This window comes from Ochlerotatus camptorhynchus, unplaced genomic scaffold (genome assembly GCF_037179485.1).
Source record: "Ochlerotatus camptorhynchus isolate MF236.1 unplaced genomic scaffold, CSIRO-AGI_Acam_v1.1 ptg000840l, whole genome shotgun sequence".
NCBI lineage: Eukaryota > Metazoa > Arthropoda > Insecta > Diptera > Culicidae > Ochlerotatus > Ochlerotatus camptorhynchus.
In genome coordinates, this window is record NW_027041300.1 from 782,855 (window position 1) to 808,191 (window position 25,337).

The window sequence follows — 25,337 nt, forward strand, 5'->3', positions numbered from 1 at the left end:
GATTGAGCATGATCATAAGACTTCAGCGCATTGAACCATTGATAACTTTCGATACTTTAATTAAAAAGTGGTCTTCAGCAAAGTTGTAGCTGGAAAAATTTCCTACAAGTTAAAAACTTTTGAAGCAGACCGATATGAAGAATTATTAGATAGACATGAACAAAAATCTTGGTTTTACCATAGTAATTCCCATACAAACTTCAAATGGTTTGTGCCATCTCAGTTTCTCACCAAATGGTTTCAAATTTTGAGAGGTTAGTAAGGATCCGATTTGGAATCGTTTAAGTATTGTGGAGCGAAAATTTCAAATTTTGCATCACTCTAATGGATAAGCTAATCCCAAGCGCCATCTATGTGGTGCTCTGTGCAATTCCACTTGTTCTGATCAGAAATGGAAGTAGCAACTACGATATCCATTATCTTAAAAAAAACACACACACACAAACACAAAAGAAGCAATTTGAATATGGCTGAATATTGCTACAAAAAATTTTTCACAACCAAAACCATCCTGTGTTAAAAGTGCTACTAGAGACCAGTCCAGTATGGTTTGAAAGATGCGTAGTTATGTATGACTGTTCCAATTCAGAGGTAAATGTAGGGATCGTTGAAAATGAGTCTACTTAAGCTTACTTGGAATTTTATAAGTTGTTGTTCAATCTCATTCACTCTCGGGGATATTGATAAATCAGTTTTCAGCACTTTCAGTACGAATAAATGATCTTCCATGGATGCCATGGATGGTGTTAGAGACAATGCCGTCACTGACGTTTATGTGCTTGTGCTGGAGCCAAATAATTCCATGTAAACAGTCAAATGAACAGTACTCTTGGGTCTTAATTGCAAGATAACATGAATTTGAAATAACGCTTTTTATTACAAGGTGAATCGTTGCCATTGACGAGAAATTGGGTGAGATTTTGACGAAGGTTTATGTGTTTGTCAATCATCCAGGGACAATGTCAAAAATAATTTGGTCAACATCGCGTGAAAAACGGCAATGCAATGTCAGATTTCAGCACTACACCTTAGGTCTCTAATTAGGGTAAAGAGGCACAATAATCCCACCTTAAAGAAAAACTGTTATAAGAACCATTTGCACTTCAATTAACGGAGTAATTACGTTGATCTGTTGCTTTGGCAGTTAGAAATAACTTGTGATCATTTTATTTCTTCGGTGGAAGTTAACATAGAAGTAAGGAAACATATTTCAAGAACACCCAAAATGTTAGGTTCTTCTATTACGCGGGGCAATGTGCCCCATCGATCATATAATTTACTTCTACTACAAAATTACCGTATGATCTATACTAAAATTAAAGTATGCCACACAACGAAGTTGTGACATGCCCAAGAGCGTCAACATTAAATGTCTGAGACTTCAATAAGATGGAATAATATGCTTACCAGAAAGACGTAAAAAATTACATCAAAAGCACGTTTGCAGAATTTGGTTTCCAATATTTATTTACGGCACTTAACAGCTGTCAAACTTTCAAAGTAAATTTTTTTCTACACTCAACAAAGAGACATAGGTTATAAATTCCTGAAGATGTTGAAATATATCACCGAAATGTCTGATAGTTCAGGCAATACAACGTTTTTTGGAGACTGAAAGAACCGAAAATCCCCAAGAGCTTCTGTACACCAGTCGTGTGCTCTCAAATAAGTATAATTTAACGGATATATAAATTTTTTATTAAAAGAAAAAATATGTAACATTAGAAAATGTATTCAGCTGCGCAACCAAAAAAAAACACATCTTACAGTTTCATGCACTATTCATCCACGACCAATCGCTGCAAAATTATCTAGTTCTTCTACCGTATCCATTCTACTTTATTTCACATTCGAACAACGTTTGCGCACTCTCCTTACATACCAATTTGATTCTCTAATCACTCCTTCCTTCCACACTTACACTTAAGGTACCCATAGGTACATCAAAGTTCATTCGGCTTTTGTATATAATTATTTTTATTTTATAAATTCCCTTCCCACCAAGAGTGGGGCAGTTGTTTATTCTACCATCCTCGAGAACCATCCAAACTGAAGATCTGCTCCAACCAGAATTGATTCCACTGAGTAAGAACACTCAGAAAGTCACGAACCTTACACTGCAAATCTTTGCCATAGCTTCTTGATTTAAAATAAAACAGGTGACTGCATTCTGCTTCGGCTTTAACCACCGTCCTGATCCGACGATTCTTTTCCTTTGCATCGAAAAACCAACCTCCTACAGGAAAGTTGTTCTAATCGACAACTTAATTTTATCACGTCATTATTTTTTTTAAACGAATGAATTACCATTGATCACCATAAATTAGCAACACTTGGGCCGTATTTTGTCTTCCTTCCAAACACACTGTCACACTGCACACTCGTTGACAACAAACGATTATTGCCGGTGCTGTAAATCTCCAAATCTCCTACCGAAACTCCTCCTACAGCACTTCACGGATTAGTCGTGTAAACATATATCTCCTCGAGCTGCACTCTCACTTTGCTTGGTTCTACGTTCTACACCAGAAACGAAACTTGTGCTTCTCGAAGAAAACACCAGAATCACTTGGGTTGCACACAGAAAACGTCAACTAAACCACTCTTGGAATCGCACACAATTAGCACACCGATATTAGCACAGTTCAACGCCGCCGCGCCGGCCAAGTCACAGAGTAAACTGGAGAACTAGAACAAACAGAGCTCTAGATAGTTTTCCACGATCTCCAACAAATAAACGAATGGAACCAACGAGAAAACCTCTTTCGAAAACTGCACTTCACAATGTCCACGACGATGGAATTTGCACATGAAACTGGAAACGGGACAGACCGCGCCACGACCAAGGAGAGTAAAGTTTCCGCAGCCACGAACGCTCAGCAACTGACTTAGTTCTCGCGTAAGTCGTAAGGTGAACTTGCCTTCTTACCGTACGTCTCGACTCGACCGACCGATCAACCGCCGACCAACGAGAAGCAACGTTGTAGTGTGTGGTGAGGTGTTTCGAATGAATTTTTGCTCGGCGGTCGGTGGTTGAACATACGAGTCCCCGGCATATTGCCTCTTGAAACTAGTTTTTCCTTCTTGTTGTTTTTTGGTGTGTTTCTCTCTTTTCCATTACTCTTTGAACATATTATTTTCCTTTATGCTACAGTGAATGTACACACGCTACGAACGCGAGTACACCTATACAACATGACGAGGTGCTCGCGGAATCCACCACCGACCACCGACCTGCTCATGTTCAGGTGGTGGTGCTGTTGTGGTTGTTTGTTTTACTGCTGTTGTTATTATTGTTGTCGTGGTTGCGGGCTCTTCCGTGGTGCATTTCAGTTACGATGGACACCTCACTGCATGGCACAGAGTGACGTCTGTAGGGTGGTTACGTTGAAACAGCTGTTCAAGCGCATGGTGAATTTTGGAAAAAATAAATCTGATATGACCGAAAATCATTGCAAAAATAATCCTACTCGAGAAAACGATACTTGCAAGAAAATTGATCCGTTGGTTGAAGACAATATAACTCCTGATTGATCTTCCCAATAAGCTAAATTTAAACTCGTAAAATGCTGTGCTCTCCAAATAGAAAAATGAGCTCATTACCGAGTGTTCAACATTTACTGGACACAAACAGTTCTTTAGCACGATTCAGGCAAGTATTTGTCATCGATTGCCACGTAGAAATAAACGAACCAGCGTCATATACACTCCCAAAAAAACATGACAAATTTGTTATGTTCATATCTCTGTCATGTTACGTCCAATTTTCGTTCTCTTTAGATCATTTGAAAGGTATTGAATGGAACTTTCCTCGTAGGCAAATTGTTCAATATTGTCAAATTTTGTGTGCACCCAAAGTTACAATATTTTTCAAAATTTACTCTGAAGAATCGTGACTGATTTTCTCAGAATTGGGTTGGTCAAATTTTGAAATAAAATTAGTAGTAGAACACTTATGCTATACCATTCATACCATTCAAATAACCTTTGGAGATCGAAAATTGAACGTAAAATGAGAGATCATTGAACAAAACATATTTGCATGGTTTTTTGGGGGTGTCCTTAACCTTATGATCGGTAGTGTATTAAGATTACAAAACAGTTTGGACTCATACAAACAGGCATCTGTCGAGTACAGTGTCACGGCATTACGCTCAACAGATGTCGGTAGTGTGTAAACATCCAATGCTAGGAAATACTATGCGCTTCACAGGCGGTGGTAGTATAAATTAAAAAAAAATAAAATGATTGTTAAATGCGTGTGCGATGAATTACATGCGATTGCTATGTCTTTTGTCTGTGGTTTGAAGTTTGATTGGAGCTCGAAACTTTCACTTTTATTTAAGACATTCAAGACATCTATTCTACGAAAGGGAAATGTCAAGTTGAGGCAGATCGTTTGTTTTTTTTAAACTGAAATCAATTAACTGTCAGAACCCCAAAAGTGCAAAATGCGCTGCGATGCTGTGAACAAGCACGCTTCTCGGTAACTTGATGGGCGTGCTGTGTCACAGCATCGCCACGCATTCTGCACCCTTGGGATTCTGTCGGCTAATATTCATTTTTGTAACCTGATTGTCCAGCTATTACAATAATTACCAACGTTATTTGGTGTGCTATAGCTAATGTATATTGGTTGTTCTCATTAAATCTAGTACTACAATCTACTAGATTAAATGAGTACATCGTCTTTGCAATCATGCCTATCATAGGCATAAGTATTCTTCCATGTTTGTTGCCTTATCAGTTCAGTCTTTTATACATCTGTTGCGTGTCAGGATATCAATTCACATTAACTGTTGAATAAAATTTACTTCAGATCTTCTCTAAGTATGAAGAGATTTGAGACAGTATATTTGAAAGAAATGGCTAGTAATGAATCGTTAACTTTTATATGCATTAGTATTCGCACACCAAACCTTATGAGGTGTTCACACTTGTGCTGGTATGCTAGCGCTAGTGTACTAGAACTGTACTAAAAAGTAGTCAGGGCGTCAGCATCTACCAGCATGAGATTTCAGGAACAACAGAAATTTGTACTAGTTCGTTGAGCTGGTTGTGCTAGTGAACCAGCGTATCTGTAAACACCCCATTTTATCTTATTGGATAGGGGCTACATTTCATGAGGGTAGCACATTATCAAAGATATAGCCCGATCGGATACTTGGCACCGGAGATATGTACAAAACTGTAAAATTTTGTAAGCAGGACGATGATAACTGATCCAATTTGAATGCAACTGGATCCATTATGTTTATATTTACACTCCATAAACATCCATCTAAGATGAATGAGAAAGATTTTGAATTACGATTATGTGAAATTATTGAAAGATAAAAGTCTGATACGTGGAGGGGCTGACAAAATCGGGTCATTACTGTTCTGATATAAATTTAAATAATGAATAAAAGACCGCTTGGATGTGTCCCTAGAATTAAACCCATGGATGAATTCCAAAATAATGCATTCTTGACCAATAGTTCACAAGCATTCAATGATAACAATTTGTATAGTCGAGATGACGCATAGTTTAAAGACATCAGATCTACCCTAACCATTTCACCACATCGACGCATCGCTGCTCATGCACTCTTCTTCGTTTGTCGAAATGCTTTCTGATTCAACGTAGGTACCTATCTACCTTCCACCACCACACACAAGGATCGCTCGCCATCTAACTAGAATTCGCATGTTTAGCATGCATCCACGTGAAGACAACCACCCAAATTCACGACCGGCCGTGCAGAGAATGGATGCCGCTTTCTCACCCAACATATTCACCACAACCAGTTCTCTTCCCATTCCATCCATTCACTCACTATCCGTACCGTGGTGGTACGGGTTCATTTCGAATCACCTGGTCCGCTGTATCACGGTGTTGGTGTCCACCCTCTCTAGAGAAGGTAGGTTTCACCGGGTCGATCAAAAACTAAATTGCAATGAGCGATGGCGCTCTTGAACGAGAAGAGAACCATACTCGAAACCTTCAAAGACCAAATGACGATGGCTGCGTTTTTGCGCTTGTTGTTAGCAAGCATCTGATCGATCGGTAGGTAAGGTACTTAGAAGTCACGGTGGCTTAGACAACAAAGAAATCTCCACGCCAGAAGGGAGACAGCTCTTGACATCGTTTGTTGCGGCGAGCGAACGGTAAGGTCTCAGCTTGTGACAAAGAATATTGTTCCAGGTTGAAAACTTATTGCTGGAGAGTTGATGTTTAGACATCTTGGTGCTCGGATTGTCATCAGATTTGATGAAAATTGGATCATAAAGATGTATGTTGGATTGCTATTCGATTAGATTCCATCAATTCACCAAATAATAAAAAATTAACCTTAGGTATATTGAAATCCAGAATGGGAATTTAGCATTTTTGGTTTACTTTATTATAGAGGTTTTAGCCGACGGCTAGTTCATCTCGAGAATTTAGCAGAAGATATGCATTTGGAGCCTGAAATTGAATATTTAAAAAATGTTCCCTACATAGTTGTTCCTTTTTTTTTTGAAGTAAGACTACGTCTTTGATTTCTATTTGGGGGTACACTTTGTGAAAACCGAAAATGGAACATGTAACAAATTATGAAAGATTTCGAACGTTAATAACTCAGCTGCCCCTGGTCCAATTTCAATAATTTTATCACCAATCGATCATAAATATGGCTACAAATGTTGATTTTCAGCAAGAAACTATTTAAAAACTTGTAAATGTCCAGCATTGTCCAAAAGCGTTGAATTAATTAATAAATCCACCAATTACCTCAGAGAGTAGTAAGTAGTAGTAAGTAGACGAAACAAGTCGAAGTGGCATTCGCCTCCGATCCTCGGGCGCGTGCGAATAGGGAGGATGGAATTGCGTAACATTTTGCACACTCATCGCCATACTCAGAACCACACGCTCCCAACGACCACACCACTGTGTGGTGGTGTTCGGTCGTCGAAATTAGTAGCAGCAGTAGTAGTGCTTTCGGCGTGTGGCGTTGAAAATTGTTCTCCAGTAACAACGAAAGGCTGCCTGCAAGCAACGAGCTGCAGAGCCCACATAAGCAACCATCAAAGGAGGAAGAAGCTGGACCGCTATACTATGAATCGGAATCAGTAGCTCTTCGTGAGTCGCTGCGGGTCGGTCATCTATGCCAAGCGTGTCACCTCCGCTCCAAACGACATACAGCTCACAGCCTCATCCGTGTTGAACACCCAGCTCAGAATTACTCAACCATCACTACAAAACGATGAAAAATTGATTTGATGAAAATTAGATCATAAAGATGTATGTTGGATTGCTATTCGATTAGATTCCATCAATTCACCAAATAATAAAAATATAATCATCTTCTTCTTCTTCTTCGCTTTTCAAGCTTATTGCATATCGCATATTAGCTTATTGCGTGCTCTCAACTTAGTGTTCTAGATGCACTTCCACAGTTATTAATTGAGTGCTTTCGATGCCTGTACCATTTTTGCATTGGTATAATTGTGTGGCAAGTCCAATCATACTTCTATGCCCAGGGAAGTCGAGAAATTTTCCAACCCGAAAAATTCCTTGACCGGACCGGGAATTGAACCCAGCCACCTCCAGCATGGTCTTGCTTTGTAGCTGCGCCATTACCGACTGAGCTAAGGGAGGCCCCATTTAACCCAAAATTTAATCTTAGGTATATTGAAATTCGCTTGCAAAGTGGTCCAGAATGGGAATTTAGCATTTTTGGTTTACTTTATTATAGAGGTTTTGGCAGACGGCTAGTTCATCTCGAGAATTTAGCAGAAGATATGCATTTGGAGCCTGAAATTGAATCTTTAAAAAAATGTTCCCTGCATAGTTGTTCCTTTTTTTTTTTTTTTGGGATTTGAACAATTGCGACCATTAATCTATTGTGAGTTACCATTTAGGGTAACTGCCGTTGTTGCTTGATAATGCGGAGTATGATTCTTAGAATGAATTCAATTACCATTTTGGGATTTTTTAACCAAATCTCAGAAGGACTTAGTATGCTTTTGTTGAAATATTGTCTTCTGCGCACGAATAGTGCCGAACATTCACATAGCAAATGTTGAGAGGTCTCTGTCTCACAGTCACAAAACCTACAGATATGTTGTTCCTTGCAGTTAGGCCCTTATTTTGATGCTTATTAATATTAGGGTGGTCCTTATTATCATTGTAATATCATATTTAACTTTTTTATTTGTAGGAATAAAGGTATACATTCTTAGGAAAAGTTGTACGTGTAGTTAGTTTCAAGCAACTTTGAAAAAAAAACTTTTTTATGTCTCATAGATTGACCGATTTTGAGCAATTTTCCTTAATTGATTTAGGGTGTCGCTTAAAATAGTTGTATGCTCTATTTTTATAAATTCATATTTCTAAGCAAATTTGTCTTCAGTTAACTTTTAGAACTTTTAAAAGCGCAATTTTTGCCTTACAGAAAAACAACCTTTGGTCAATCAAGAGTTATTGACGCTTTTCTTATAAAAATATGCCCCTTTTAAATGTTAAAATTTTAGATTAAGGCAAACATATCAAATATCTTATGACGGCATTTGACGGCATTTTATTCTACATAATATCAAAGCATTTGGGATACTTCTATAAAATCAATTTGACTTTGTTCATTTTTTTTTTAAATATAGCGGAGTATAACTTCTTTGTAAATAGAGATACAGACGACGAATTAGGGCGTACCTGACAAATTTAGTTTTATCATTTTTAATAATAAGTTGTACCCAGTTATATTTAAAAAATGATCAAAGTCAAATTGATTTTATAGATGTAAAAAAAAATAGAAATTAAATATTTTTGAAACATGTTTGTCTCATTTGCTTAACTAAATAAAGAAAACCCAGTACGATCGTCAGCAATAATTCAAAATTCATCATCTTATTTATTGTTGTTGATTTTTAAAAATAAGAAGCTCTATGATTTAAAAAGAAACTTGAAATTGTTGGCTGCTCCGCAAACATGATTAAAAGTATTTGACTGAACAATATGAACGAGAATAGAACAACCCACGGGTCAGATGCGAAGACTTTTTCTAAGCTCGTTGAGGGCCGCACAAAATGAGGCCGCCCTGGGTAAACACTCTTTTTCAAATATGTAGCTAAAATAAAAATTTCAAAATTATTTTAAAAACCATCTGACGACCGCATTACAGAATCTATTCATGTGGTGAAACATTACAAAATTCGAATCTGTAATAGAATCTTATATTTCCCGGTAAGAAACAAACTTGAATACGCACAAATTTTGATCCTACATCAAGATCGTGCAAGGTGAAGCTTGCTTGGAACTTTAACTCATAATGCAATAAATGGTCGCAGTTGTGAACTGGATCTTGTTAAATTAATGTTAGACCTCTATGTTAATAATTCACACAATAACTCAAAAGGAATTCAATGTAGCTTATTAACCAACATAATTCTGAAATTGATGTGTCTCTATTGAGCATGAAGCCACTTTAGCAAGGTCTAATTGCCCACCAGAGAACCTGGAACAGATCCAGGATGACTGAAAAACTCTTAACGTTCATATTTTACTGGCATCGTAATTTTCACTTTGGATTGACATAGTAATTTTATTTGTCGCACTATTAAGAAAACTTTGAGAAAGGAGCTCATCTACAGAATAACCATCGACTGGATAATCCCGATTACGTCCGTAATGTGACTTTGTGAGAAGGTACATGAGGGATTTATGTCTTCCTTGTATTATTTTTTTTCCTAGATTTGTTTACCGTCGATCTTGTTTTCCGTGCTGAGCACCAATGCTACCGACGCCAGGAAGGCAGCTCCCACACCTGGACCCTACCTATCGACCCATCAACTCATGAACCGGGGACCAACGGTTTAACTTCCCTTCCGAAGGAAGGCGTGATCAGAGATGTTATACATCAAAACATCCCAGCGGCGCCGACTGGGATTGAACCCAGGCCTGCTGGAGTGAGAGGTAATCACGCATATCACCACCGGCACCGCTCCCCGATAAGCTTATCAATGCAATTTCATGCCTCCTAGTTACCAATGTAACGATGAGCATTTTCGACAATTGTAAATGATAAATTATAAACTCCCAACAATCTTCACAGGCCATAAAACACCTCGTAATCCTGCATCAATTTTCGGAGCTTGGTTCGCAATCACGCTGCATCTGCTTGGTTGTGACCCACAACGGTTTACCCTACTTGGACAGCAGAAAAGTGAACGTTGATCTATGGGACCAAGTACACTCAGTCATTTTAATTGTCCGGACACGCATCGCAAAACATAGCTTCATACGCATATCCAAACTACAACACAACCAGGCTTTGTGCGACCTGGCTAGTCATCCAACCACATGGCTACAATTTCATAAATTTTCATAATTTTCGCTCAAGTTGTCTCTATTAGTGCAGCAGAGTAGTTGCGTTCCAGAGGCGACTGCATCACCTTCTGCTTTTGCTGTAAACCAACCCCAATCGAAGCGATGGTCATCAACACTCGGAATTTCACATGGAATAAGACGAAGAAGATGGTGACAGAAATAGATCACGTTTATGATGTTTGCTTCTCTCGTGTAGGTATTGCCTCCTCCCGCGCTAACACACCTATTGGTGGTGCTCATGGGTCTACACTCTACTTAGGAACGAGTGCGAGCCTCTCTGTCTGTGGGTTGGTGGGTAAACGAGACGCACAAATTTTAGTGCTTGTTTGACTTACTTTCAATCCAGCAACATTCATCATGGCAGTACGAGCCAACATGTCCGGTGGGATGAGATCCGAGTACCAAGGTGAAACGGAAACCGCTTTGGGGTTTGGTTTCTGCACCATGTGCTGGACTTTTGGGGTTGTACAGTTGGCAAATTTGCGTTGTTGTTTTGACTTTGAAATGGTCTGCGTTTGATTCAGTTAATAGGCAGCATCTATCATCCATATTCAACATTTTGTGACAATACCAGTCGACTAACATTTTTACGGCTACGACATTATTTGAAGTCAGTTCCAATCTCGCAATTTGAACATCCTAGCGCGATGCCCACTGGGTGACACAGTGGTGATTATTGGCTGCAGTCCACAAAGCGACCGAACAATATACGCATATATTTTGGAAAATCCGGACCAGAAGTGCCGTAAAATCCACCGCACCGTTGCGGATCTCATGGAGCCTGAAATATTCGAAAGGTCTCTGACGTTCAGCCAACCGAGCCTCAACGAACATCATCGCCATCATCATCGCCGCCCTCGTGGGCATCATCGTTGACGACGGCGTGGACAGTCTTTCACCACTTCCCGCACCTGGCTTATCTTTCGGTTGTGTGACGGGGGTTGACGACTGCTCGAAGGCAGGGTTACTTCCACTCACTTCGCTGTAAAAAAAAATGTTTTTCGGAAATATGAAACCATTAGATGTTAAAATGATAGTTGTAGGTTTCAAGAAGAAGTTGTAGAGTATGTGTTTGACGCATAAAACCAGTCAATTTCACTTTCAGAGAGTCACAATCAGTGAATTTATTATTCGTGAGCGATCACTCAGAATGTGACTGTCTGAAAGCGAAAATTACAAATTTTATACGTGTAACACATACTTTACAACCTTTTCTTGTGTTTTACAAGTACAACATATCATTTTAACATCCAATGATTTCATAATTTAAAAAAATATATATATAGTGAAGTGAGTGGAAGCAACCTTGCTCGAAGGTGGTAGTTTTTACTTTCAACAAGCGTGTTGCATTGGACGCTTTTCCTTTTTGTGCAAATGCGCAAAGCGCACCATTATTGCACCAGTCGCCATCCTCGACTGTGGATTAAATGCTGGTCGTGTCGCCCGGAATCTAATGACAATTTCGGAGGATAGTCGGATCGATGTATGAGCGGGCGGATATGAATCGTAGTTGGCAATAAGCGTTGAATTAAAATGCAGACTATTTTGAGAAATGTGAAATTCATTTCTCCTCGAAACTACTAGTGAAAATGTTACTGGAGTACGTAAAATTATATGACCCGGACGATTTACATGGCTTTTTTTAATAATATAAAATTGATACAAAGGATGCACGCGCAGTGGTAGGAACATTTCCACACCAACTGTCGGATCGATTATATTTTTCCTTCTCTTCTTCTTATTTCTTCTTTTTCGCATATCAAGCTTATTGCTTATCGCATATTAGATTATTGCGTGCTCTCCACTTGATGTTCTAAGTGCACTTCCACAGCTATTAATTGAGAGCTTTGGATGCCAATACCAATGCATGCATTTGTATATTGTGTGGCAAGCACAATGATACTCAATGCCCAGGGAAGTCGAGAAAATTTCCAACCCGAAAGATTCCCTCGACCGGACCGGGAATCGAACCCGCCGCCTCCGGCTTGCTAATAGCTTCTGTGAATTCCATGAAACTTCCCATAACTGTTTATTAGGGGCAATGAACCAAGTTTGTGCCGGAATGACGGCACATCAAATCAACGTCATGCGTTGCGTTGCTTGTGTTGGCAACTGTCATGTATCAACTTTAGCGTTCTTATTCTGATTGCTTAAGGAAAACTATTTGGGAGTGAATAGTTCTCCAATCGGTTTCTTTATTCTTCTGTTTTACATGTTTTCCACCGCTCTGCTGTCCCTTTTTTAATCAAAAGGGGCGATGAGGGCTCTTACTACCAATGTCTTGGATATTCAAAAGCTACCATTGTAAAACCATAGTTTAAATGCTAAAAAAACTTATTTCAATCGAGGTCGCAAATGTTAGGTAAAAACCTATTCTTACATGTGAGCAAATATCAGATTTGCCTAATTTTGTATGTTGAAGTTGTTCTACAAAACACACCGCCAACAAGTTTAGAAAAAGTGGTCTGGCCTTGTCTAGTGTAAACGCTTTTCATCAACAGAAAAATGCCTGAAACTACATAGAGCGCTTAAAGGGTACTAACTACGCAGAGGAAAGGGGTCTAAAACCAACGTCAAAGACGTTCACGTAGTTTGTGGGCAGCCCATATTTCATTTTTTTTTTTCAAATTACGGCTGCCAAATCTTACGAATAAAATAAAATCATTAAAATTATGTATTTCTGCGTGTAGAATGTTCAGAAAATTCACCGACATTGCATTGTTTTAGGAGGAACATAAAATCAATCACTTGTAATATGACTTACAAACTCATACCAAGCTGGTGAACAAAATGTCGAACTCACCATTTCACCGGACAAATTTGCATTCCAAGTTGCCTACATTTATAAGAAGAATAAATGTACCAGTTTATGCAAAAGTTTCCGATTTTTCCCACACCCCAGATAAACGGCTAAATAGCTATCTCCGTGCGTTTTGTGGGCGATATGTATTTGAAATAAACAAGCTTTGAATCAAACATCTTAACACAAGTCAAAATCTAAATCAGGTGAACATCGTGAAATGTCGTCAAAACATGCCCCATGGCCAAAATAGGTGCACGTCCCCTATAGGAATCGATCTGCCACACGCGGTCGGATGTCTTTATACTTTTGCGTCAATAGTTTCCCGTGTGTAAATATGGCCACCACGGCAATTTGACGCGCGCTCACCACGAGTAAACAATAACTGAACCCCCACATCCGCCGTCGCCACATCGATCGTCAATAGCTGAGGATTGTATACCCCTAGTTATACACATGCGGTGCCACATAAGGCAATTTTGCACACTTTCAAATTTATTCTCGTTTTCTCGTTGCCCAAGTTCGAGCAAGGCTAATAATTTTTCATTAAATACACATTCGTTCTAATTACTGAACAGCAGGCAGTCAGTGAGCGCGTTTTGGTAATTGTGTTGTTTACCATCGAGAGGAGAACAAGCGTGTGAATTTATTGGGGCTGCATTCCTGACAGCAGCGGCAGTTGCCTTTATACTTCCGAAATTTGTGGTTGCATTGTCCGGCTGATTGGTTATTTTTGCTTCATTAGGGGTTGCATTGCTCTTGCGGAAGCAAAAATCTCAGCTCCGGAGCGCTGCGGTAACTTCCTTGACTATTTTTGTTTTGCTATAAAATTTGGTAGTTAAATGTCTTGTTACTCTTCATTTATTTCAATGGTTTTTCCTGGGTTTTAGCGTACACAGAAATAAATATCAAGCTTACTCTTCGAATAATTCTCCTCATACTTTTAGCTACTTATAGCGATTTCAATTATTAGCATTTCATCCCGAATTAAAAACTATTGTTCATATTCCATAAACCATTTTATCAAACAGATATTCACTCATATGATACCAGGCAGCTCAGAAATTATTCCAATGGTCTGCAGGTGTTCTAAGAACAACATGAAGTCCACTTGATATGTTTTCACGATTTCTGGTTGATCAGGTAGTATTCTAAAGATCTTCAATTATTGAGCAATTAAAATCGCGTGTTCTCTCAGGGTGCTCATAAATTATTCCGAAGACCATCATGTGATCAGATATCCCCATGATAACCTCAGGCTACTTTTTCAAGACTTCAGGATGATCAGGTATCATTCTGAGAATATCCAACTATCAAAAAATCCTAATCACATCTCTCTGATATTCACTCATATGATGCCAGGCAGCTCAGAAATTATTCCAAAGGCCTTCATGCGTGTTAACATTTCTATAAAGTCCTCTGGATACTTTTTTTAATACTTCAGGTTGATCAGGTACTATTCTGCATAATTCTAATCACACCTCCCAGATATTCTCTTATGATACCGGGTGACCCAGAAAGTACCCAGCTAACAATTTTAGCTGTAGATAAGCTTATACAGCCAAAATTTGCCTTATGCAGCTAATTTTTGCTTGTATAAGCTGGTCGGCAGCTATAATTGTTTGTTGGGTATTCTAAAGACTCGAAGCGAAACGGCAAACCGTTTCTGCGTAGCCGTATCGACGCTTACCACTTGGCTAATCTCCTTATTCGAATCAGTGCCCGCCCATAGCTTTGAATATGATGGCCACCGAAATCTCCTCCATCATCGAATCGCACGTCAGATAGTACTGTCTTTACATATTTCGACAGCAGAATCGTCCGGGACCTCTTCTCTTAATTCGAACTCGGCACTGGATTACGTTGTTGTAATCATCTTGTTCCAGGAAATATGATCTTGAATCAGAATCAACTTCTCCGTTCGTGCTAAAATCACCGAAGCAAACAAACGCAAACATAAGTAGGGATTAATACCAAACACCTTTTAAACTGTTCGTTGCGCTGATCGTGTTGCAATTTCATTTTTGACAGTTTCAAATGTTAGAAATGTCGAGTAGTTTGAAACAATTTTGAAAGTCAGCATTGCGAACGGCTTAATGATACATACACGCGGACATGCCTTTGGGCTTGAAAATCATAAATTTTCAAATGATTATTGTTTCTGCATTGTGCTTGAATAGTTTTGTATTGTTTTTATTGTTTTTCTATTGAACTCTATTCGAGCGACATAGGTTGGGCTACAAAATGTTGACTTGACAACCTGGAAGGAGCGGAATACCTAGCCCTGGTCCTCACAAGTTCCTACTACACGCCTCCCCGAGTCATATGATAACAAAAGACTACCAGCTGAAACATGGACACAGCTGGGTGGCGTAGCCTGGGCAATGTTGCCAGTCCGGCAATAGCAAAGTGAAGAGGTGCGACGCGAACACTGGCGCGGCAACCATTGTACGATGATAGAGGAAATGCTTCACCAAACCCGAGCGTCTGCTCACCATGGAGGTGCGGCTCAAAACGGCGTCTGTTCTTCATGTTAGGAGCGGCTGATCACCGTCCTAGTGCCAGCGTGGGACTCTAACCAGAGCTGTGCACGATCGTCCCCCGGCGAGACAGGGGTTGGGGCAGGCCCAACAACCCGCCCTAGAAAAAAAAACATAAAGTTGCAAATACTAAAGAAAGAAATACGGATCGGAACAATCGGCACAGACCTACGCGACGAAATAAGGACTACGATTGGTAACTCGGAACATGGAACTGCAAATCATTCGGCTTCCCGGGCTGCGATAGGTTAATCTATGACGAACTTCACCCACGCAACTTCGAAGTCGTAGCACTACAGGAACTTTGCCGGACGGGACAAAAGGTATGGAAAAGCGGGCATCGAGCGGCTACTTTCTACCAGAGCTGTGCCACCACCAACGAGCTCGGAACCGGCATTGTAGTGCTTGGTAAGATGCGCCAACGCGTGATTGGTTGGCAGCCGATCAACGCGAGGATTTGCAAGATGAGGATTAAGGGCCGTTTCTTCAACTACAGGATCATCAACGTGCACTGCCCTTACGATGGGAGACCCGACGACGAGAAAGAAGCGTTCTATGCGCAGCTGGAGCAGGTGTACGATGGCTGTTCGCAACGGGACGTCAAAATCGTCATTGGCGAGATGAACGCTCAGGTAGGACGGGAGGCAATGTATAGACCGGCAGATATGGCAGATTACGCACACGAACGGATTTCCGGATAAACTGACGCGATTGGTCAAGGCGACGATGGAGCGAGTGATGTGCGTTGTTCGAGTATCGGGGACACTCTCGAGTCCCTTTGAATCTCGAAGGGGTTTACAGCAAGGTGATGGACTTTCGTGTCTGCTATTCAACATCGCGTTAGAGGGTGTGATCAGAAGAGCTGGGATAGACACGAGTGGCACGATCTTCAGTAAGTCAATCCAGCTTCTTAGCTTCGCCGATGACATTGAAATCATGGCACGGAACTTTGAGACAATGGCGGAAACGTACATAAGACTGAAGGCTGAAGCTAGGCGGATTGGATTTGTCATCAACGCATCAAAGACAAAATACATGAAAGGAAGAGGTTCTAGGGAAGACAATGTTAGCCTCCTACCCCGAGTTCAGATTGATGGTGACGAAATCGAGGTGGTCGATGAGTTCGTGTATTTGGGCTCACTGGTAACCGCCGAAAATGATACCAGCAGAGAAATTCCAAGACCCATTATGGCAGGGAATCGTGCCTACTTTGGACTCCGGAGGACGCTCCGGTAGAATAAAATTCGCCGCCGCACGAAGTTGACTGTCTACAAGACGCTGATTAGACCGGTGATCCTCTACGGCCACGAGACCTGGACTATGCTCGTGGAGGATCAACGCGCCCTTGATGTTTTCGAACGAAAGGTGTTGCGTACCATTTACGGTGGAGTGCAGATGGATGACGGAACGTGGAGGAGGTGAATGAACCACGAATTGCACCAGCTGCTGGGAGAACCATCCATCGTCCACATTTCAAAAATTGGGCGACTACGGTGGGCTGGGTACGTCGTAAGAATGCCGCACGATGATCCAGTTAAAATGGTTCTAGAAAGCGACCCAACAGGAACAAGAAGAAGAGGCACGCAGCGGGCAAGGTGGATCGACCAAGTAGAAGGCGACCTGCGGACCCTTCGCAGACTACGAGGCTGGCGAAGTGTGGCCATGGATCGAGTAGAGTGGAGACGACTTCTTCGGACAGCAGAGGACAACAAGGCCTTAGCCTGATTGGTAAGGTAAGAGGTGCACGAATCACGAAGGCTAGGGCAGTTTTTGCGAGTTTACGAAATGTATAGAGATCTAACCAGAAAAGTCAACGCAAATCAATCAAATATTGGAAAATGTCATATATTTAAGCTGCAACAATCCCTGGAGATTAAACAAAGCAATTATCACCGTATCACGTCCAAAATATCTTGGATCGTACTTTTCGTCGATTCTCTGCGTGGCAAATATCCCATTCAAAGTGGCAGTCTGTCCGAAATCGGCATCCACACACCCGCACACCCTTTCCTTGTCCGGTTTCCTTCTTTTGGGATTCCCACTTCCCATCGTCCCAAAACCGGGATGAGGAGATAAAAACACACATAAAAACAGATGGTCCCAGCAAATGTAAACACGTGTTGTGGAGAGCAGTAGTATGACCGTTTCCACACGCGCCCGCCACCAGTTCCGAAAGTGGACAAAAAATGCATGAATCTCGTTGTCGTCGTCGCTGTCGTCGTCGGTACCGACTCGCGGTCGGTTGGAGAAAATAAAATTATATTTAGATCAACACGCTTCTCGGTCCCAAAGTTGCACTACTAGTAACAGACAGCGTAATGGAGGAGGTGAAGTGGGGGTGAGACCGCGACGTAGTGCTTCAAGTCGCGGTCCTCAGCCGAGCCGGCGCGGTGTTTTGGTGATGATTCATGCATAAGAATGTTTGCTGCTTGTCGGGATCTGCGTATGTTTGTATGTGAGACGGTGTTTACGACGGTACGGGATGCTGCATCACCATCAGCTGTATCACTGACTGTCGGTTTGTAATTCATTCACGGTCCATTAGGCTCCCGCGGTGTTCGCGGTGCTGATGGTTGTTGTTGTTGCTGTTGTAGGAGGATTTTTCGGTCCACGATTGAACGGGTGCCAACTTGTTAACTCACCTGCCTGATGTAGATGGAAGTATGCTTTGCGCTCTGGGATTGGGAACATGACTCCCTCAACCAGGTATGGGTGCGGACTGTAAGTCTGGTCAGTCATGAGCAACTATTTTCGACTTTTGCCGTCATACGTGCGGTAGCGATATTTGTTTAAGTCAAACAACACAAGAAAGTGTGATTTCATGGCACTGCTGGCTGGGATCCGTGTGCGAATGATTCGTAATGTGTTTATTTAATTTCGGACTGAAATGAGAAATTATTTGCGATTTGTTTGAAGCTAGACAACACACATGGCCGGCTGGAGGCGAAACATGAGCGATTGTGGCGGCATTAGTACGATTAGATTAGAGCACGCACGATAGATGGGCATGTGTGGAGTTTCATTTGCGAAAATTTATCTTCAAAATTAGTGGAACAATTTTCCAAAGCAAAATATTATTTCGAGTTTGGGCCTCCCAATAGCTTGAACAGTTAAGGCGCGGTGTACCATGACCGGTCGCAAGTGTTTCTACTTCTACAGACTATGAAACCTTTAGAAAAATCGTAAAATCTGTGGATGTCGTATTTGAATCGCCCCGAAACTTGTTTACGGATATACATTTTGCAAGCATGGCTCTCTCCTTTACTCTATGTGTTTGATTCATTTCCCCGTGTATTTTTACCGGCTTATGTCAAAGTAATACTAAAGAGAGATAGAAGGATTAGTAATTTCTATTTAATTCCACTACCTTATTTGCTTATCCTTGACAGATACGCATATTTCGTCTACAATGTGCAGACTTCTTCAGTGGCTTGTACTAATACTCGACTGAAAAAAAAACATCGCATTTACCGAGTATATATTAACACAGGTACATTATCACTAAGAAGCTAGGGTTAAATATTAAATTTAATTTACTGTAGGAGCAGGTACTCCACTGCTTTCTCATTGATGTGTCCTAGGTACTAAATCGAAAAGCCATATGTGTCCGTTTCCTTGATCCTTGTTGAGTTAAGTTGAATTCAGTCGTTTGTTGATCTCGAGGCTCTCTGCAACATCCAATTTCCATGGTGTAGATACGGTTCGTCAAATCGTGATGTCCTCCGTCGATAGTTGGTGGTCCTCTGTGAAGATGTGTTCTGCAACCTATGACTTGAAATCATATGTTAGACCTTTTTCCTCTTGCTTTTTGGCCTTTTTAACCTCCGCTATGTTCTTTAAATCTAGTTGCTAAAGTTCTCTTGGTTTGTCAGCTTATTTTATATACACCTGCTTTACCTAAAACATTAACTGGGTCTTTAGTGGATCCTAACAATGATTTCAACTGGTTATGTCTACTGGTGAAAACTAAAACTAATCCGAATTGTTTAACTGTGGTCTTAGCTTACAAATAATATCTTGATCAAATGGAACGGACACTCGTTTCAAGGGTTCAGGTGCTGCGGTGAGGGTTGTCAATAATCTCCTTTGTAGAATTCTCGCTTTTTTATCAATGATTGCCTGGATTGTGGTCTCCTTGTCAGAGTTGCGACCTATCACAATCGCGATCGTCAAACAGCTAATGGTAGTAACGCTTAGAACATTCCTATCAATGTGCTTGTCTAAGCACTCTCCATGACCATCCATCAAGTTGACGAAATAAGTAAAAAGCAACTGGTGTATGTCGTCTTCGGTGTTGATCCATCACCGATCTGGTCATTCCCGACAATCACGACACTCATGTGTGCTCGTTTTGAAGCAGTTGCTGTTTTGCTTGCTTATGTGAGTATGTTGGAGAGTGAGCCCAACAGCTTCCGTTTAATTTTGCCAGCTTTGTTTGTAACTCACACAGTCCCGCTTGCCCAGTCGAACTTGGAATGCGTAGGCATTGTTTTCATTTTCTTCTGTCGTTTCCCATTTTCTCATCATCGTACTGCAGAAGTCTTCACTGTTTCGTTATGCTTTATATCATCAGCAGCGAGTGTTACGTTTTGCCTGTGAGTAGCGACCTTTACTGGTAACTGTTCTGTCAGCGATAGTCGGTTGATGCGTTCAAGAGTGTCGAGTGAGTGTCATGATATTTTACATCTCTGCTCCGTTGAGTCTTGCTGTTTTGAAGATGTACTGCAATTCCTTAACCTTTCCTGTATCGATGAGTGGAAGAGTCTGCATACGATGAACCATGTATTGGAACGCGGCCATTTTCTGCTGGAACGAATGGTTGGAAGTATAGGGGATAACTTTTTTGGTGCTTGTTGGATTCCTGTAAATTTCGTATTCAAGCAAAGAAGATGATGACCCCTGATGACCAGAATATCGAGAAATGCGAGTTTCCCGTCTTTTTCTACCTCGTGAGTGAATTTGATATCCTTGTGAATTCTGTTGATCTCATCTAAAATTTGTGGAAGGGCTTCCCGTTTAACTACGCTGAAGATATCGTCAACAAACCTCCACCAACGGTTTGGTAATAGTCCTTTCTTCTTCAGGATTGTCTCCAAGTTGTCTTTCGTCTGCTTGTAGAAGTTACCTCGGAAAGAGAAGTAGTTCTCTTCCATACAAAGGCAGGTACAACCGAACCTTGTTTTTCCATGCTGCATCCTCTCGTTATGTTAATAGCCAGTCCTCCAAATAGTTGATCGCTTCCTTGACCTGTACGCTGGAAAAAAGAGCTGTGACGTCGACAGATACCATAATCTCGTCCTCGTTGATGTCTCCTGAATATTGTAGTTGCTGGGCGAACTCCTGGGTGTTACTATTTGCTTTACTCTGGAACTGATTCGGCATACTCTGGAACTCTGTGACTAGCCACATCGCTAGTTTGTGGGTGGGGGAACCAACTGCAGACACGATCTCTCGCATTTCATTCCCCGGTTTGTGGACTTTGGGGAGACCTTTGATCCTGGGTAGAATGGGATTGGATTTCCGTAAACGACCTGCTCCATCTCCTAATATTGATTTGCACTCCTTCAGTGCTTTCTCCACGCGTTTCACTATGTTCTATAAGGGGTCTACTCGAAGCTGTCTATACAGTCCGTTGTTAATCTTCGTTGTCATCTGATTATCGTAATCGTCCTTGTCCATGATAACGACCGCGTTTCCCTTGTCTGCCTTCACGTAGTATACTGCTTTACTTTTAAGCTCCTTTACAATCCGAATTTCTTTTTCGTTGGCGCGACTTTGTTCCTGTCCATCCTTGATTATGTTCGATGTGATATTTAGTCCTAACCGTATTCTGTGATGTTGTTGGGAGCGTCTTGTAATCGCTGATTCTACGTCTATGATGAGCTGCTCCACGTCTGTTTTGGTTGTAACCGCGTATCCTAGCCCCTTATTGAGGCGTGTCAATTGTTCTTCCGTGAATGCAGTCGTTGATCGGTTTACAACCAACCCATCAATGGAGTGTACTATTTTTTTATTTTCGATATTTTAAGATAAAGTTGTGATGTAAGACAGAATTTGCGGTTATGACATAAACACAGACCCGGGTGGTCATGGAACGTGCTCAGAAATTTCCGAATCATCCGTAAAGTTTGCTCATTACTGTCTGCGGCTGTGGAATAGTTCTAGCGACGTTTCATCACTACATAAAGCCCCACGTTGCCAGGTAGTTATGAAATGTCGCTAGAAATATTCCACAGTCGCAGACAGTAATGAGCAAAGGCGGGCGCACACTTTTTGCCTATAGATTTGAACACATACTTCCAAAGATCGATCCAACATCGCCCAATCCTGACTCAGGAACTGAGTTACTTTTATCGGCCGTGTAGACTGAGTAATTTTTTTTCTCGATTTTCGTCATATTTGAACAGATTTTGAGAAAAAAAATAAATTTTAAATGTTCAGTTATTTCATGGTGGTTAGAACTGGTGACCATCCAGGGTAACCAGTTATTGAAAAAAAAACATTATTTTTCTTTATGTCCTACAAAGACGTAGAGGGTTATTATAAATGGGTAACCAGTTCCAAATTTACTATGACATCACTGGGTTGTGGTCTTCAACAAAGCTGTTCAGATAATAAGGGGAAAATTTGAGTTTAGAATTCGTCTTCCAGGTCGCACTAAGAGGCCATTTGATTTCCAATTATGTATGCTTACCGTATGGGTGATAAAGTTTGCACCATCGTACAAATAAGGTTCACGTTTCACCTGTGCATACAATGCATTGATTTTCTTTGCATGCACGCTCATACCGTAGTAGGCTGTATATAAAAAAAAATATTTACTTAGTTTGACAGTTGCACCATGACGAAATGGCAGCGTATTCGTGATTTGTCCCACGCGCAAATGTCGCAAAAAGACATTTCAATCGCCGTGGGAGTGTTCCGGTGGACCGTCAAAAGGGTTTTAGACCGAGCAAAGAATGGACAACATCCGCGAAGGTGGCCACAGGTCGTCCGAGGTCAGCTCGGGTTCCGAGGGTTATCGCTGCTATCAAAAGGAAGATTCAGGTGAATCCAGTGCGTTCAATAAGGAAAATGGCAAAGGAACACGGGATCAGTGACTTTACGGCACGGAAGATCGTAAAGGAAGATTGCAGGGCGAAGTCGAGGGCACGGAGAAAAAAACTCACATGATTACCAACCGCATCCGGGAGCTACGAGTCGAACGATGCAAGAAAATCTTGAACTTCCTTAAGCGAAAAAATCCGGTAATCCTGTTCACCGACGAGAGCATGTTTACCGTCCATCCCGTATCAAATTCCAAACCTACCGGTATATTAGTTCTCTTCCGGTAAAAGACGTGGCCGACGAACACAAGAACGTGTATCTGACCAAGCATCCTGCTAGCGTTATGGTGTTTGGATTGGTGGCTTCCGATGGCAAAAAATGGGCCCGGTGTTCATTCCAGAAGGCGACAAGGTCAACACGGAGGTCTATATCGGGATTTTAAGTAAGTATGTTCTTCCGTGGATCAAAGAACAGTACGGTCCGAAACCAAATTTGTATTTCAACAAGATGGGGCTCCGTGCCACACCTCGAACCGCACGCAGAAGTGGTTGCAGGAACATCTTCCGTTCTTGGCGAAGGATATGTGGCCGCCATCCAGCCCCGATCTTAATCCGCTGCATTACTCAATATGGCGCGTCATGAAGGCCAAGGCCTGTTCTAAACGCCACCCAAGTACAGCAAGCCTCAGACAAACATTGACCCGTACCTGTAGAGAAATGGATCCAGACTACATTATTAGAACCTGCCGTGCATTCCGGAAGCGTGTGGAAGCCGTAATTGCAGCAAGTGGAAACTCGACCGATGATTAACATAGTTTAAGACTCTGAGAAACATGCCCCCTTTAAATAAATAAAAAAAAAACTCAAAAACGAAACTTGTGAGATTTTTTTTTTAATTTTGACATTGCTAAATGGTGCAAACATTATCACGCATACAGTAACTTGAGATCTTGACTTAATAGAAGGTTTGGAAAATGTATTCAAGTGAAAGAGACTTATTTGATGGTGTAACTTCTTATTGCTAGTATACCATTTAACTTCTTATTGCTTTAACTTGTGACCTCGACTAGACAGAAGGTAGCAGTCTTGGACAAAGTTGTTCTGCTGAATGAGACCTATTGGATGATGGACAGTTCAGTTTATATAATTCACTCACCACCACCAGCATCAGCATTGCATGCTTTAACTTGACAGTACGACTAGATATACATAATGTTGCTGTCTTCAGTAAAGTTGTTCAGAATGACATACTTATCCCATCTCATTCGAGAAAATCACTAACCATTAGTACCATTTGATACTAATGGATTGTTTAAGTCGATATCTCGACTAGATAGAAGGTTGTTGTCAACACGACCAATTGTATAGTGGAAATCTCAATTCTGAATTCTCACACCAGTAGCGTGAGTATACGATTGGACTTATAATTACTAGTACCAGTGCTTATAAAAAAATATTCCTTCTACACTCAACTTAGCGGAAAATAAAGACAACCGTAACAGATAGACCAACTACCTGCATGAATTTGAATTTTGGCATAAACACATTCTCTTGATCAAGGCAACCTCTGAGTATCCAAGTCAACATTTGATTTTGTTCATTCGTGGCTGGAAGTTTATGATCGGCTTGTCGGTTGTCGGTTGTCAATATCAATTTTCATCTTCATCTTGGTGTGGATGATTTTGAGGATCAAATGCAAAATGAAATAGAGCGCTGCAGAACGTGTTGTGTTGGTTTTTATACACAGATTGATGGAAAATTATTGCCTCATGCTGAATTGATGATAATATCAGGGCTGGTAGTGAGTAACTTTTTAGTGACTTGGTCACTTTTTTCAAGCCAGTCACTAAAAAGTCTCTTTTTTAAATACCAAGTCACTAAAGTCACTTTTTCTTGTATTCAGTTACTATTTTCAAATTTTTTTACGTGAATTTATTTCAAGATAGATTATTCTTTTTGCAGTGTGTAGGATCTGATCGTAGTCCAATCGATGCCTACATGTTGTTTTAATTCTCGAACAATTCGAAGGTGTTTTGCTTCTATAGAGTTTTTTGACGTTTAATCGTCTTTTGCTATCTACTCATTTGGCTAAATAAAATTCCCTGAGTTTTCCAGGCTATCCACACACTCAGAAAAGTAGATGTAAATTTAGGTGCTCTGAGACTGACATATACGAGCGTCAATTTTGACATAAAATTGAGTCATAATAGACGCAAAATTCAGCTCAATCAAACGTACTTTGGTACTTTTCAGTCTCAGAGCACTTAATTTTACATGACATGTTTGTTTAAGTCTCATCCTTTATGTCAAAGATGGATTCCGTCAGGTGTAAGATTAGGTATTTCTAAGTGTGCATAACTTTTACGGATAATTTCCATGTTTATAATAAGAAAGCTATTTTTCATACATGACCATCAGTTGTAAAGAAACAGCTTTACAATAAAATTCATTAAATTTTGAAGTTTCCATGTACAAGTTCAAGGTATTGAAGATTGCAGCAAACTGCGGGAACATAAGGGATGTTTACATTCTGAAAATATGGCCAACTTACTGGGAGCTTTATGAACTTCAAAGCGGTTCTAGTAGCTTCTGGAAAAATG

General features: G+C 40.7%; 2 protein-coding genes across 7 annotated transcripts in view; one reads left to right on the forward strand and one right to left on the reverse strand.

Annotated features, from left to right (window-relative positions):
- Positions 1-25,337, forward strand: part of LOC135715273 (band 7 protein AGAP004871) — a 609,777-nt gene that overhangs the window by 582,928 nt on the left and 1,512 nt on the right. The gene's annotated exons all lie outside the window — the stretch shown is intronic.
- Fhos (Formin homology 2 domain containing) overlaps positions 1-25,337 on the reverse strand; it is a 290,675-nt gene that overhangs the window by 230,801 nt on the left and 34,537 nt on the right. For 2 of the 6 annotated variants that reach the window (XM_065238601.1, XM_065238602.1), the window contains exon 1: positions 2,308-2,961. The exons of the other annotated variants lie outside the window; for them this stretch is intronic. The gene's annotated coding sequence lies outside the window, so the exon portion shown is untranslated. Of the gene's footprint in view, positions 1-2,307; positions 2,962-25,337 lie in introns of those variants that run through there. 6 annotated transcript variants of the gene reach the window in all.